Source organism: Neurospora hispaniola (genome assembly GCF_033458365.1).
Source record: "Neurospora hispaniola strain FGSC 10403 chromosome Unknown B0T23scaffold_1, whole genome shotgun sequence".
Lineage (NCBI taxonomy): Eukaryota > Fungi > Ascomycota > Sordariomycetes > Sordariales > Sordariaceae > Neurospora > Neurospora hispaniola.
Window position 1 is genome coordinate 189,800 of NW_026944406.1, and position 15,504 is coordinate 205,303.

Genomic DNA, 15,504 nt, shown 5'->3' on the forward strand with positions numbered 1-15,504 from the left:
GGATAGGGGGAAATGCTAGGATCGACGAACCGGAGAATTCGCTACTGGATTTGGGTTGTAATGAGCCGAGTGCCAGCGCTGTATACGAGGGCATGTTGTGCGTTTTAGTAGGTGAATGCAAGATGGGAAGGTTTTCGCGTTTGGAGACGCCGAGGGTTCGCGGAGAGGAGGACCAGGCCAACGCTTTTTGGGACCAGGGCTGGACTGGTTTCAATGCTCGGAGAAGGGCGCGCAGATGGTGCGGAGATAAACGCAGAAACTAGTACAGCGTCAGGGAGGGTAACCGATATCGGTCAAGAAAGTTCCTAAGGTGGTTCTGGTGCGCAGAATCATAGTCAGTATTGGACAGGACCGTTCGAGTAGACGGGAAGATTTGCGCACTTACCTTTACTGAAATAAAAACTGAAAATATCGGGAGGATATGGTCAAAACGTGGTGGAGCAAAAGAAGATTTGGAGAGAAAAAGACAAAAAGGATGCCAGCTGTCCTACGCGCGGTGTCGAGAGGTGACCAGCCCCTCGTACTGCGGCAGTACTAACTGAATGCAATGCCTAATATGGTGATCTCTGGGAGGACAAGTCGGACAGGCCATATTTGGGAGCAAGTCGCTTCATCCACAACACAGAGATCTCCAAGACTCCTGCCACGACTGAATAGGAACGTGTAGTCCCCCTTTAGGGCAAGTCCTGGGTGGCCGTTTCCGGAGTCTTGGAATCCGCAATGCTATGATGGTGGTGTACTTGGGCGTCCCCTTTCCCCCTCACCATGTACATGTAGACTTAGTTGCAGAAACCATATCGAGCGTGCACCTGAAAAACTCGAAAGAATTTTTCCAACCAGAGCCCTGAACAGGGTTCGAACTCGTGGTCGAGACGTCGGTTGTCCAACCGATGGCAACAGTTGAAAGCAATACCAACTGAGCCACGGCTCTTTGGAGCAGCGTTGGTACCAATCGTCCGGTAGAGAGGTAAGGGAAGGGTCCTTTTCTAGCGCTTGCTGGACTGGGGGAGACGGATGGCATATGCGTCGCTGCTTTTGCCAGTGTTGGGCGGTTGTCGGGTGGCGGAGGATGCAGGTTGTGATGCAGGTTGAGCTGCAGGTCTTGGTGTTGAAGTAAATGGGACTCCGGAGGTCCGGCGTGGCCCGGGCTCAGCTCGGCCGATGGATGGATGCCGGCTGGGCAATAGTTTGCCGGCCGTTCACATGCCAGTGATCGGGAATCTCCGATCCATCAGGTCCCAAGGTAAACCCATAAGCCATGCTATTGAGCCGGGCTATAGACAGACTACCCCCCTTCCCTATATCTAGACTACTTAACCGCTTAGGGCAAGGCTTCTCAGCTTTTCTCCGCCGTACAAAAAAAAGTCTTGCAATAGGCCAAAGAAGTACAGAATCCTCAGTCTTCGCCCGGGTAGGAAGCGAACCGGATAAAGTGACTATATGCCTCGCTAATGTGACGGATCTCTAACCCGAAGGAGAAGGCCCCCACTTCTGGTCGCAGTATGGGTGGATATTAGCTATAGTCAAATTTTATAGGGAATAATATAGTATAATTCTTATAATAGAAATTGCGTCGGGTCTTACGTACCTTACTATATCGTATATAATATTGCGATATTACCGTCGCAATTTAGATTTTTAGTATTTATTATTCAATTACCCTTATATCCTACCTAGTATGCCCCCTACCGTGTACCTTAATATTTCGAATTTCACTACTATTATTGATTTTACTAGTAATAATGCGTCCGTAATAATTGCGACGGCCGCCGTTAAATTTAATACCCCCGCTACCAATAATTCTAATAAATTTAGTAAGGATTTTGATGTAGATAAATCGGAGGAGGAGGAGGGAGATGAAGTCCCATTATATATTCGTCGATTCTAATTATAAAAATAGTATGATTTTAATAGTTTCTTTCGTAGTATTAATAATATAGTAAGGGAGAAAGGCTTCTATATTACGAAGATCCGCAGTAGTAACTTCGATAAGGATTGTAAGTTAAGGTAGTATAATTTCGTTTACGGTAAGGGTAAAGATTACTATTCTAATTACGAGTCTACTGGTTAGTACGTTAATTCGAAATTGTTAAAGAAGGGGTGTAAGTAGAAAGTAAAAACAGTTTTCTATTAGAATCCTAAGAGTATAATTAAGAATAATAAAGATTTTTAAAAGGCGGGGATTTAGTAGTTTATTTACAATTAGTACCTTTATTTCTATAATTTCAATCCTTTAATTATTATTTATTTACTTGGTTATTATCGGTTTGCCCGTACTACTTTTATAGTCGAGAGTGTATTAAAGTATACGAAATAGTTTAAAAATATATTTAGAGATATTATTATTGCGATTTAAGCCGACTACCTAAACGCTAAAATTAAAAATCGCGATATTTTAAATATATTCGCTATAGTAATTTGGGGTGGTATATGGGAACATATGCATTGGTTTTCAGTAGTGATTTTTTTCAAAAATTTTCAAAGTATACAGGATTAGGGAAGTACTTTCTAGATTGAGCAAACCTAGACAATTAGTGTAAAAAAAGAATAGAAAAAGAAGGAGATCGAACATAAGGAAACAGGATGGGAAATCAACAGAATATTAACCTTTCGTAAAGCTAAATAATTAATTTCTAATTCTTTAGTAATTTTTAGTTATATAAAATTAGTTTTTAATAGTTGCTAATTATTTATTTTTATTTATTTAGTATACTAAGTAATCCTTTATCCTTCTTAGGGAAATATTTATTTATATCCCTATTTATATCCGAAAGAAAGATATAGAAAAATCTAATAGTTACCCTCGTTTTCCAGCGAAAACTGAACATTAAGCTATTTAATAAATACGTAATTTTAATAAATTGTATTTAGTTTAATACCTCCCATCTCGATTATTCAAAAAGATTTGAAAATTATTTATTATTTTACTTAATTAGATAACTAAGAGTTACAGTCCTTATATATTATATTAGTCGTAGTAGTATTAGTATTATTATTATAGTTTTTTCGCTATTTTAAATTAATAATAAGGACGAAATAGGTATTAAAATTCTATATTAAATTAGCTAAAACGAATATAGGGAATTTACAACTTCCTATCCTTATTGAGGTTTGCCCGATATTTATTAATAATATTTAATTAATCGTTACGAAAAAGTTTAAATAACCTTATTTTAGAAAAGAATAAAGATCCTTAGTACTAAATATTTACTACGGTCTAGGGCCTTCGATAATAGTCGATATATAGTTATATTAATGGCCGTACTATAATTGGCAATAATATAATTAATTAGTAATTACCTAACTACTATTCGGATATAATATTGGAGTACGAATAATAGTATAATTAATTAATAAAAAAGATATATAAACGAATATCCAAATAATAATAATTAAATGTAAATAAATATAAACAATAAATAAATTGTTAGATAGTAGTAATTCGACTATATAATCCAATAAATAAATAAATATTTAATTAATAATACTTAAATAATAATAAAAATAGATAATTAATAGGCTATTTAAGTAGTAGTTTGGTTGAAAGACTATTTAAGAATAATAAATAACGAAAGAATCTATTAATAATTAGGGTAGGTATTAGCATTAGGCCTTTAGGGACCGCTATCTTTAAATTAGTAGTATATAGCCCTTACCTAAATGTAGAAAAATTAGACAGCCCTTGGACCCTTTTCCTTAAAAGTTTGTAATTAGTTCTTTGAAGGGAAGAGTATTAACTATTATTTCCAAATTCCTCCTTCGTAAAATATATTAATTATTACTATTAATAAATTTTCGAAATTATAATTATTACTATTATTATATTTTAAAAAATTAAGAAGAGGTAATTAATTACTATAAATCCTTATTAGAAGGGCTTTAACAATAATATTACTAATATAAATAGGAATTACCTTTTATTAATACTAATAATAAAAATAGTAAAAAGGAAAAGAATAGAAAATAAAAACCGAAGAAATTCCTTTTATTTAGGAAAAGAAAGAGAAAAGGGATATTAGAAGGATAAAAAGAAGAATACTAATAAGAGATTTCTAATTAGAAAAGGTATATAAATATTTTATTAAAAGAGAAATAATTAAAAGAGGAATAAAGATCTTTAGCCGAGAAAAAGAAAAGGAAGAGGGTAAGATAAAAGATATAATAAAAATAAATATATAAATAATATAAATAATATTAATAGGATTTAGAATAACCGGAATATTTTTATAATTTTAATTTTAAATATCAATTAGGGAGCGTTAAATTAAACTCCTATATTGGTATTAGAATTATTTTTATTATTTCTCCCGAATTTTACTCTTCTTTCTTCTATTTTTATATTAAAAATTACTTTTTTTCCTTTTTTAAAATTTAATTAATTTCTAATACCTTTACCTATCCTATTGAAAAACCTATCGCTAATCCCCTTAAGGAATCCTTTACCTAACCTAAATAGAGAAGACCGCTATTAAATCCCTTACTATAGGGATAGTAGCGGATATAATTAACCTACTATTTAGAACCTACTATTAAACTTACCCAATTTTATTCGTACCCTATATTTATATACTTTATTTACCCCTCCGCTTAGCATTCGAATTTAGCTTCCGCCTTTTTATATTATTTTTTTATAACCTATTTAATTACTTTTAGGATTTTATTATACTAAATTAGAAATTAATTATTTTTAAAACTTTAAATTTAAATAGTATCTTCTAAACCCTTAAGATTATTATCCTATTACCCCTACTTCTACCCCTTTTAATAATTGTTAATATCCTTCTTTAAAATTATTAGAATTAAGTATTATAATACCTAAATAATCCGAATAGCTATAAGAACTTAAATATAAATTATAATAAAATTTAAGTATAATAAAATGGAGTAAAAACCACACCAACACGAAAAGCACCCTACTACACCTAAATGTAGTGAGGAGCAGATCCGGAGTTGAATATGGCTTTCGTCCTTAGGAATTGAGATAGAGTAGTAAAGTTACAATTTATTAATTACTACTAAAAATTAACGAGAAGGATAAGATTCTCCTTATTAATTTTAGGTTGGTTAGATAGGTCTAAGAGTTAGTTCTTTTATAAAAGGGTTATTAAGTTTATTATTACGAGGGCGTTCGATGGTAATTCTGTAGTGTAGGAGCGGGATTCTTTGGTCTATTATTGAGGATAGGTGTTGTTTGGTTTGGTTTGGAATCCTTGCCTTCTTTTTTCTTCTCGGTCGGGATCTCCTCCTTATATCCCCTTTCTACTTATTATATTCCTAGGGTCCCGTCTGACTAGTGTAATAAATCTGTTCTTTAATAAGTAATAAGTTAAGGCCTAAATACTTCTACTTATTATTTGAAAGTAAGAGCCCACAGTAAGGAAAAGAAGAACACACAAGGAAAACAAAAAAAGAATAAACGAATTACCCTATATTATACTTCCCTTTGAATGTTCTTATAATCCTCTTTAAAAATACTTATATATTTGAAATAAAAAGTAAAGAAGGAATATATTAATATTTATAATTAGGTAGGAAATCCGTATTAAGGAAATAATAATAAGAAAAAACGAATTATAGGTTACGCTAATAATAATTTTAAGTAAATAATTAAAGTAGAGGTTTTTTCCTTTATTTTTATTCTTTTTTTTTATATTTCTTAGTACCCCTAATAGTAGTCTACTCTTTCTTCTTTACTTCCTTCTCTCTTTTCCTTCTCTCTTCTACCTCCTCTCTAAATAAATCTTTTATATCCTTTAAATTTATATTTAATAGATTTTGGATTTTATTTATATTAATTACTTTAGATTGGGATAGTTCCTATTTTATTCTCTTTAAAAGGGTTGAGGCGTATTTCTATTTTATATTCGTTATAAAGGTATTTTTAACGCATTTAATCTTTAGTAGGTCCTTCGTAATTAATCTTTTTATTAGGAATATAAAGTAGTTAATTAGGAAGCGGTTATAATTTCTAAATATAATTTTTATTACTTATATTTTATTATGTTTCGTTATCCTCTTTTTCTTAGGTTTCAAAGGGGTAAAGGAGTCTAGTACCGGTCTTTTCTTTTGTAGAGTCTACAGTATTTTAGGTTTGGGAGCGGATCCTTCTTTTTCTAATTCGGGCTTAAACTTTAATACTTCGTTAGGTATGAAGGTAGGGTTTCTATTTTTATTCTCGACGCTCCTTCGCTTAGATATATTTGTAATAGTATTTTTCTATTTACTAATAAAAATTAAAATAAGTAATTTAAATCCCTATTAAATTAAATTGTAAAAGGCCTTAGGATTTCTTATTATTACCTCTTCTAGCGGATTTTTAATAGTAGACGGACGTAGCTCTTTATTATAATTATACCTATTATTTAACCTATTATTTAAAGCTTATATTAAATTTTTATATTACTCCTCGTTTAATAGTTCTTCTATACTACTAATCTATTGTATTCTAGTACAATTGCATATAGTACGTATTTACTACCTAATTATAATCTCCTCTAACTATTCTATATTATTAATTTATATTTAAAGTTTTTAGTAATTACCCTCTTCCTAAAAGATAGGGTCGATGTAAGGGTATAATGTATTAGTAATATACCAATTTCTACGTTTTATTTTAATAAAAAATAATTTAACCGCTTCAAATATTTAAAATCCGTAATTCTAACCGAATTATTAATAAGGAAATATATACATTAAAGTATTATTTTAAACCTTTTCTTACTTTCTTTTTTTATTCCGGTATATATAGTTCTTTTTATATAAGACTTTAAGCGCAATTTTAATCCGCTCTACCCTTTCTATAGTAAAGTCCGAATTATATAGGTACTATATACTATTTATTTAATCGACGATTACTAGCAAAAAATAGTTTCCTGCCTAAATTGGTAAATATTATTATTATATTTTTATTAAGAATTCTTTAAGGTTTTCCCTTATCACTTTAAAGTGCGGATTTACAGTATTTAATAGTAGTACTATTAGTAGAATATAGATTTAATTACCGAAATTCCTTAATATTTATATTAAAATTATATATATTTTAATATTATTTAGCTATTACTTTTAATTAATATAATACTATAGGTTTACTATCTTTAAGGTATATAAATACTATAAAATCCTACTAAGTTAGGTAGATTTTGGCTAATCTTTTAGGGGGAGGAGATCTGCTCCTATAACCTTCTTATAGATATTTTTATTTATATTGTTAAATATAAGAATAAATAGTAATTCTATTATATTACTTTAATTCCCTTTCTCTTTATACTTAGGGAAGCGCTAATTTGAATTTAGTGGTAATTTTTTAAGTAGTTTTAATTATAAGGGGTAGACTTTTCCCGGCTATATATCGATTTTTCTTTAATTCCTAATATCCTCTATTTATATTTATTTTATATTTTTTGTATATTTATTTATTTATAAATTGTAGCCTTGAAGTACGGGGGTAGGGGGAATTTCTAGTTATAGTTTAAATTTGGAGTCCTTTAGAAGGATAGTTAGGTTTTTAGGATTATTTTCTTAAAATATAAATTTATTTTCGCAAGAAGGGATCTCTTCTAATATTTATTCTTCCTATTTTATATTTACAATTTTAATAGGTAGGTTACTAAAAATTTCTTTCTTAATAGGTTCTCCCTTCTCTTTCTATAATTTAGAAGGAGGTTTATTAGGGGAAAGGATCTCTTATACTAATTCTTACGTAGGGTTCAACCCGGCGACGTTCGGGGGCGAATTTATAAGTAGAGTAAATTCTTTAATAATAGTAGGTAATAATATAACGGGTTGAGTTTTTTTAGCGGGTGGTTTTAGTAATTAACGAATTTTTACTTTTTATTAATATATGAATTCTTTTTTATCCTCCTTTTCCTAGAAGGTAGAGATTTCCTTATTATTACTATTATTACTTTTAAATTTCTAATAGCAAATATAAATAATTTATTTTAGTTTTATATTATTAGACGAATCTTCTTCTATTGCGAATTAAGTAATATTAATTTTATAATATCCTAGGGGGCTAATTACGTCCTTTTTCGATGATATTCTAAATTACTATAGTTATTTATACTTGGATATAAACTTAAAAACTATAGGCTATATAATTAAGTTATATAAGTGTAGCATCTTTATAAGTTTCTTATTAAAGGGTTTCTTAAATTATAATTCCTTAGGTTAAATTTGTAATACCTTTATTTTTCGTATTTACGTAGGTTGTTAAGTAATAGTCTATAGTACCCTAGGCTAGGTTTATAGTTCCTCTATTTTATATATTTGTATAGGATATTAAATAATAGTTAATATAGATCTATTTTTAATAATATAGTAAAGTAATAATAATTACTAGTATATACTTTTGTTAAAGATTTTTTATTTCTAATATAGTTAGTAATTTAATTGTATTACGAGGATTAAAAAGATTACTTAAGTATTATTTTATAATTATAATCGGAACTTTAAATATTTTTCGGGCGTAAATCTACTAGAAAGGTATTTAGTATTTTATTTATTTACTTCTTAATAATATTTTTATACTTCCTATCCCTATTTAAAACCTTCCCGCTTTTATTATTTGGGCGATATATATTTGGTTAAACGCGTTTCGTTTACTTTTTTCTATTTCTATTAGTAGGTATTCAATTTCTTTTCGCTTCTCTTCGTTTATATCTCTACTAACTTTTCTTTAATAATTAATTGTAAAATATCCTCCGATTCTTTTTTTTTAATAGTATAAATTTATATTATATTTGAAAATTCTCTTCCTAGCGCTTCTAATCCTCTTTAGGTAGCAATCCAAATAGGGGAGATTCTTTCTAAGTTCTAAAGCGAGAATCTTTAGCCGAGTATTAATATTCTAGAATTTATTTTTATTATTAGAAAAAAGCTGTCGGTTCCTTTTTTAATTAACCTTATTTTTACTTTCCTTTTAAAAATTAAAAATAATTTAAAATATTTTAACGAATACCCTAATAGTAAGTACTAACTTTTATTGAAAGTTTTTATTAATTTATCTTTAGGTCCGCTCCCTAAGGATAGTTTTTAAAGAATAGTATATAATCCTTATTATAAAGTTTTTATTAAAGAGGTGGGGGTTTTCTCCTTAAAGTATCCTATTATAGTTAATTTAATATATTTTAAGTAGAAGTTTTTAGAGGATATTAATAATTTCTATTATTTTATATTAATTTTTAAAATAGCCGATAAGTACTACGAGGCAATCCTTTCCTATATTCGAAATTCTAGGGTTAAAAAATATCCTCCCTAGAGAGTTTTTATTAAGAAGAAAGGTAGTTGGCTTTAGGGGTATTATATTAGTTCCCTCTATATTAAAAAGGAGCGCGTTTTAATTCTATTTATCTAGAGATTTAGTGTCCCGTACGAATCTACTCCTCCCTAACTAGTATCTTCTCTTATACTAATTATTATCCTTTCCTTAAGAATTAATACATTTATTCCTATTATTTCGAATAGCTTTAAAAAACGTTTATTTCTATTTTTACCTCCGTTAGTAAATAAGAGACTCCCAATATTTGGTCGCCCTTTCTTAGTTGTGTTTCTATATTAGTAAATATTAAGGGAGGGATTTATAGTAATTGTATATAGTTTAGTAAATTTATTATTTAGTATACGTTTTTTACGACTAATTTGGAGTACTTAAAGCTCCTCGCCCAACGCTAATTATAATACGCTGGTCTTTATTAAATATTATTAAATAACCGAGGTTAAAGTAGGGATTTCTTATTTATTAATAATATTAATTAATTAAATTAAGTATCCTTTAAGGATTAAATTCCTTTTAATAGGAAGATATAGTCCGAATACGCTACTTATAAGCGTAAGTAATTAAGTTTAAAGGGAAAAGGGGTTATTATATACGGTAATTATAAAGTATTAAAATTATTTACTTAGGATAATTCTTTATTTTAGTAGGGTTTTAATAATAAATTTAATAATAATTAGGATTTAAATAATAGTTCCTTAGTCGCTAGAGATTCGTCTTTTAATAATATAGAAAGTAATATTGGAAATAAGAGTATAGATTTATATAAAATTGGTATACCCGTAGTTGAGGATAATACTACTCTTTCTTTAATAACCCTAAAAAAGTATAAATTAAATTATTATAATTAGGAGTAGGGCGAGAAGGGTAGTAAGGGGATAGAAATTAATATTATAAGTAAAAGTAACGGTATAAATTCTTATAATATAAATGAATTTATAATTAGAATTTAGGTAGATTTCCCTTCGTTAATTTTTAAAGATATTAAATCGGACTATTATAGCGATAAACAAAATATAAAGGGTAGTAATAAGATAGAGGTTAATAATATTAATTCGAATAGTAATACGGATTTGTACGGTGCTAATATATCTCTAATTGAGGTAAAAGTAATTTTAATTTTTAAAAAACCTAAGGTAATTAGGTACGAAAGGGATTAAAATAAAGAGGATACTTTGGGTAGTTATACGGATTTTAAAGCTTTATTTCCCGAAATTCCGTTTCCTAAATTTATAGAATTCTTTTTTAAAGATTAGGTCTTAGGTCCGTACGACCTTTTAAATATAAACGATAATACTTGCTTTCCTAAGGATTTTAATAAATTTTTTCTATTTAGCGGTAGAAAATATAATAAGGATAATAATAAGAAATATAATATTAATTTGTAGTTTATTGCTATTTATAGTATATTTAAGACTCTTTTATTTAATTATATTTCTCCTATTTATATATATAATTCTAGGGGTAAAGGGGATTCTATAGTTATTTCTTTATTTAAGGATAGTAATTTGTAAAATAGGGAGAAGGGGTAGAGGGGTGGATTTCTTGCTGTTTTTTAGATTGAGATTTTCCTTTATTTTTTTAGTATAATTATAGTATTTAGTCTTCCCTTCGAAAATAATAAAAGTCTAATTTACTATTTTTATTAAAAAATTAAATAGAATAATAATAAAATATAATAATTATATATCTTTTAAACTACTAGTCCCTTAATTATATAGTGTAAATCCGTTGTACTTATCTTTATAATATTATTGCGTAGTGTTACTATATTAGAGCCGGCTTAATCTAACTCTCTTTGTATTATAAGAATTGGTAGGGATTTCCCTTTATTAGAAAATAGAAAAATAAAAATATTAAAGTATTTTAAAAATAGAAATATAATTATAAATATATAAATTATAAATTTGTAGAAAAAAATAAATATTAAAGGAAATATTGTAAAGAAAAAGGTCGAAAAAGGGGGTTATATTATCGTTTTAATTTCCTTATTATACGTTGGTTATTAGGTATAGATTTGCCTATCCTTAGGTATACGAGCGGGGCGTTAGGTTAATCCTTAGGATTTATTTATATTCCTAAAGGTTTCTCCTTAGGGATTATAATTTTAATCCTAATCTAAACTAAATCTTTCTGTATCCTATCCTTAAAGGTATTTTACTTTATTTTCCTTTTTTCTACAGTTATATTTTCTTTAGGTTTATATTATAGTACCCGTCTTAGAGTTTCTTCTACGAATAATCTATTATTAATTAGTTTAGGGTCTCCTTAACCTCCTCTATCTTCGAATAAGATCTATTCCCTATTAAGTATTATATTCGGGTTTTTAGTATCCAATATTATTCTATTCCTAACTATAAATTTTTTAATCTTTTTAATACTTATAGGTTTATTAAGCTATATTTTATTTAGAATATTAATATAGTATATACTCTCTAAATTAGAGATCCGGTATACTCTATAGGGGCTTTACTATTAATACGAGAATTTCTTTATTAAATTTATATTAATCTTTCTAATATTATTATATTTTAAAACTAAATCGCCGACTTTAATTTAGGTATTTTCAGGTCGCATTTTCCGTTAGTCTTATTTATTGCGGTAATTAGCTGCTGCTTCCCTTATTATTACGATTTTTTTTGCAGCCTATACAAATCTATATTTAAAGTCCTTATATATTTAAATAATTATACTAATTAGTTCCTCCTTAGTTATTACCCTATTATTATTCTTTTAATTAGTAATTCGTTAGGAGGGTAAGTTAAATTTAATTAGTAATACTAGATTATAATTATATATTAATTAAAAGGGAATATATTTATAACTTCCTCTAATAGTAGTCCGGTTTGTAAAGAGGATATAAAGTAAATATTTTTTCTAATTAGTATTATTCTCTCTAATTATTTTTATAAGTAAAGAAGTAATTATAGTATGTCCTTATTTATTTATATTATTAATTCGCGAATTATAAAGTGCGATAAATTTCCTAGGGATCCCTAATTAAAGTAAATATTTAGTAATAGCCTTTTGGAATTCTATACTACTATTAATTAGAATTATTAGAAAGTATTTCTACTTTAAGAATAAGAGTTTAAAAAAGTCCTTTACTTTATTTAATAAAATTGTGGGGAGTAGGGTAGTTTTTATATAATTTATTAAATTATTTTTAGCTTTTAATAGAGGGATTTTCTTACTGTTCGTACTTAGGAGGTATTAGATATCTAATATTTATTTTCTAAAGGGGTAAGAGTTTGGGTGAGTTTATTAGTAGCTATCTTCGAATTGTTTAGGGTTGAATATTTAGTAATTAGGGTATAAGCGGATTAATTCCTTTATTTAGGTATATATTCCTTTTTAATAATAGTACTTTATAATACGGCGGTATATTCCTTTTCAATTTTTATATTCTACTTCGTTATAGTAATAGGATATAATCTATTAGTGTTCCTTTAGATTATTAATTAATCGTTTTAGGCTTTAGGTTGAGGTTGTAGGGTGTAATTAAAGGATTTTATTGTATATTATAAATTTAACAGTATTAGTCTAGAATTAACGTTTTATAGTAGTTCCTTTTAATTTTAAAGGGATTTCGTAAGTTAATAGGTATTTAGCAATCTCTTTTAACTTTTTAGACTATTCCCCTTGGAATATTGGCTAAGGGTTATTTATATATATAATAAAAATAGAATAGATTTGTACGTTTATAAAATTATTAATATCTTCCTTATATATTTATTCGTAGAAGTTAGAAGGTTTAGGGGGTTTGCGAGATAAGTTATTAGTTATTGTGTTTTTGCTCTTTGGAATGTGTTTAATATTGAAGTTAAAGATTTTTATTTAGGTAATCTACTATATTAATAATATGCCGGGTATATCGCTTATAATTCTATTTAGTTAGTAAATTAGGATTATTATATTAATTTTAATTATAAAGTGAGTACTAAATAGGTATTTTCTTAAATGTTTTAAGGTATAGAGGAGGTTCCGAAGTTCCCTCTTTATAATATTGTACCTTTTTTCGGTATTGGATTAGATCCTACTTTCGAATTAGTATAGGTATTGTTTTCCGTCCGGGTTAATTTATTTTAGAATAGTTCTTTAACCTTCTAGTAATATATTAATTATAAGGAAAATTATTTTATAATAATTATTATTATATATTAGGGTAATAAGGATTGGTATAGTAGTAATTATATACTATAGGTACTTTATTATAAATTGTTTGTTCTTTATCTATTGGAATTTAATGTCCTTTTTTATTAAATTATAGAGGGGGATTGTAATAATACTAAATCTTTTAATTTAAATTCTATAATACCCTATAATATTTAGGAAGGTGCGGATTTACTCTAGCTCCTTTCCTTTCTTATCGGCTTGGTATTCGTAGTAAATCTACTTATTAATCTTTATAACTTTATTTATAGTTGGCGCTCTTCTATTTAGTATATATAAGTACTTTACTAGTACTATTTCCCTTTAGTACTATTGGGATTTTACGGTTGCGATTATCCCTTCTATTAATTCTATATTAATAAATACTTTATTAATATTTATAAAGTATTTTAATATATATTTCCTAATTCCCTTAGTATTAATCTATTCTTCGCTATAATTACTTCGGGGTTCTTTAATATAGATATTATTAAAGTAAGGTTAGTAGATATTAGGAATTAAATTATATAATATTCTTATTATTACCTTTATAAATTATATAATAAAGTTTGTACTTCTTTGTAGTAGAATGGTTATTTAAAAGTGACCGATGGGGGTCGAGAAAGTAGTAAGGTTACAATTTATTTTATTAAGGGGGATTTGGTCGTACTTTAAGAAGAGGTTTAATAAGGATATTATTTTGTAGCCTCTAAATGTTTTATTGAATTCTTCGTAACCTAGGGGTGGGTTGGCATTTTAGAGAGTTATTTTATTAATTTATTAAGTGTTATTAATAAGATGTAAACTGCTATTCTTTTTTGTAATTAGGAATTAATTATTCTTGTATACCGTATAACTTTCTTCTAAAATCCCCTTTTTAATTCGATTTTTTAATAGGTTGTATATTTTATTATAGAGGGTTTTCGGGATTGGAATAGTTTTTATTTATTAAGTAGAGTGAGGGATAATACGGATCTCCTAAAGTAGAATAATATTAGGATTTAACTTTCTATATTTAGTAAAGTCTTAGGTTAGAGTTTGCTCTTTATTAAAGAGGATATAGATAAATAATTTAATTTCTCCTTCGTTTAGAGTATTTTAGACTATTTTTAATAAAATTTGGAATTATTCTTCTATTAAGTGTAACCCTCGAATTAATTCTATAAATTTTAATATTATATAGCGGTCCTATTCCGAATTGTAATTTTTGAGCGTGGAGGCGATCCGTTCCTTTACTATTACTAATTTCTTTTCTTTTTAATTAGGGTTTCTTCTAGGCTTTAACCTATCCGATGCAATATTATTAATTAAGTTTGCTTTTTATACTATTCGTTTATATATTATATTAATTTATATAATTATATATTTTAATCTTTCTTTAGTATAACCCTCTAACTCCTTCCTTTTCTCCCTATAGTCGTCTAGTAATAATAAATACTCTATTAGCGGGTCTTTTAGGTTTATATTTTTTAATAGTTTTAGAAAGAGTTTCTTCTAATAGCGATAAATTTGTCGAGAGATATTCGGACTTTGCGGGTTAATTAGGAAACCTTATTCTTTTTTTAGGAAAATTATTAAATCTTCTATTATTTTATTATTAAGGGGGGTAATTTATTTATTATTTTCTTTTAGAATATTTTCTAATAATTATTTTTAATTTATTAATAAAGTAGTTTCTTCTATATAACCTTCATTAAACTTACCTTCTTACCTTTTAACGTACGAGGCTATTATAATAGTAGGGGAATTAAATCTTTTACCTATTATTTTACTTCCCTTTAAAAGTTTCTAGGTTAGTGATTAAAGTAGTACGGATTACTATTCTATCGAATATTATAACCGTATAATTCCTTCCGCCTTCTTTATATTTTATATAGACTTTAGCGTTTTAAAAGAATAGTAACTTTAAAATAATATTATAATTCGGTAGGGCTTGTTCAATAATAAAGAAATGGATTTCCCGTCCCTTATTGAATAATTAAATTTTTTTATAGGTTTTACTAAGAAATCCCTTCCTTCCTCTATTACTATTAATATTAAAGATTTCTATAGTAATACTCTAGAGTCTTAGCAAATCC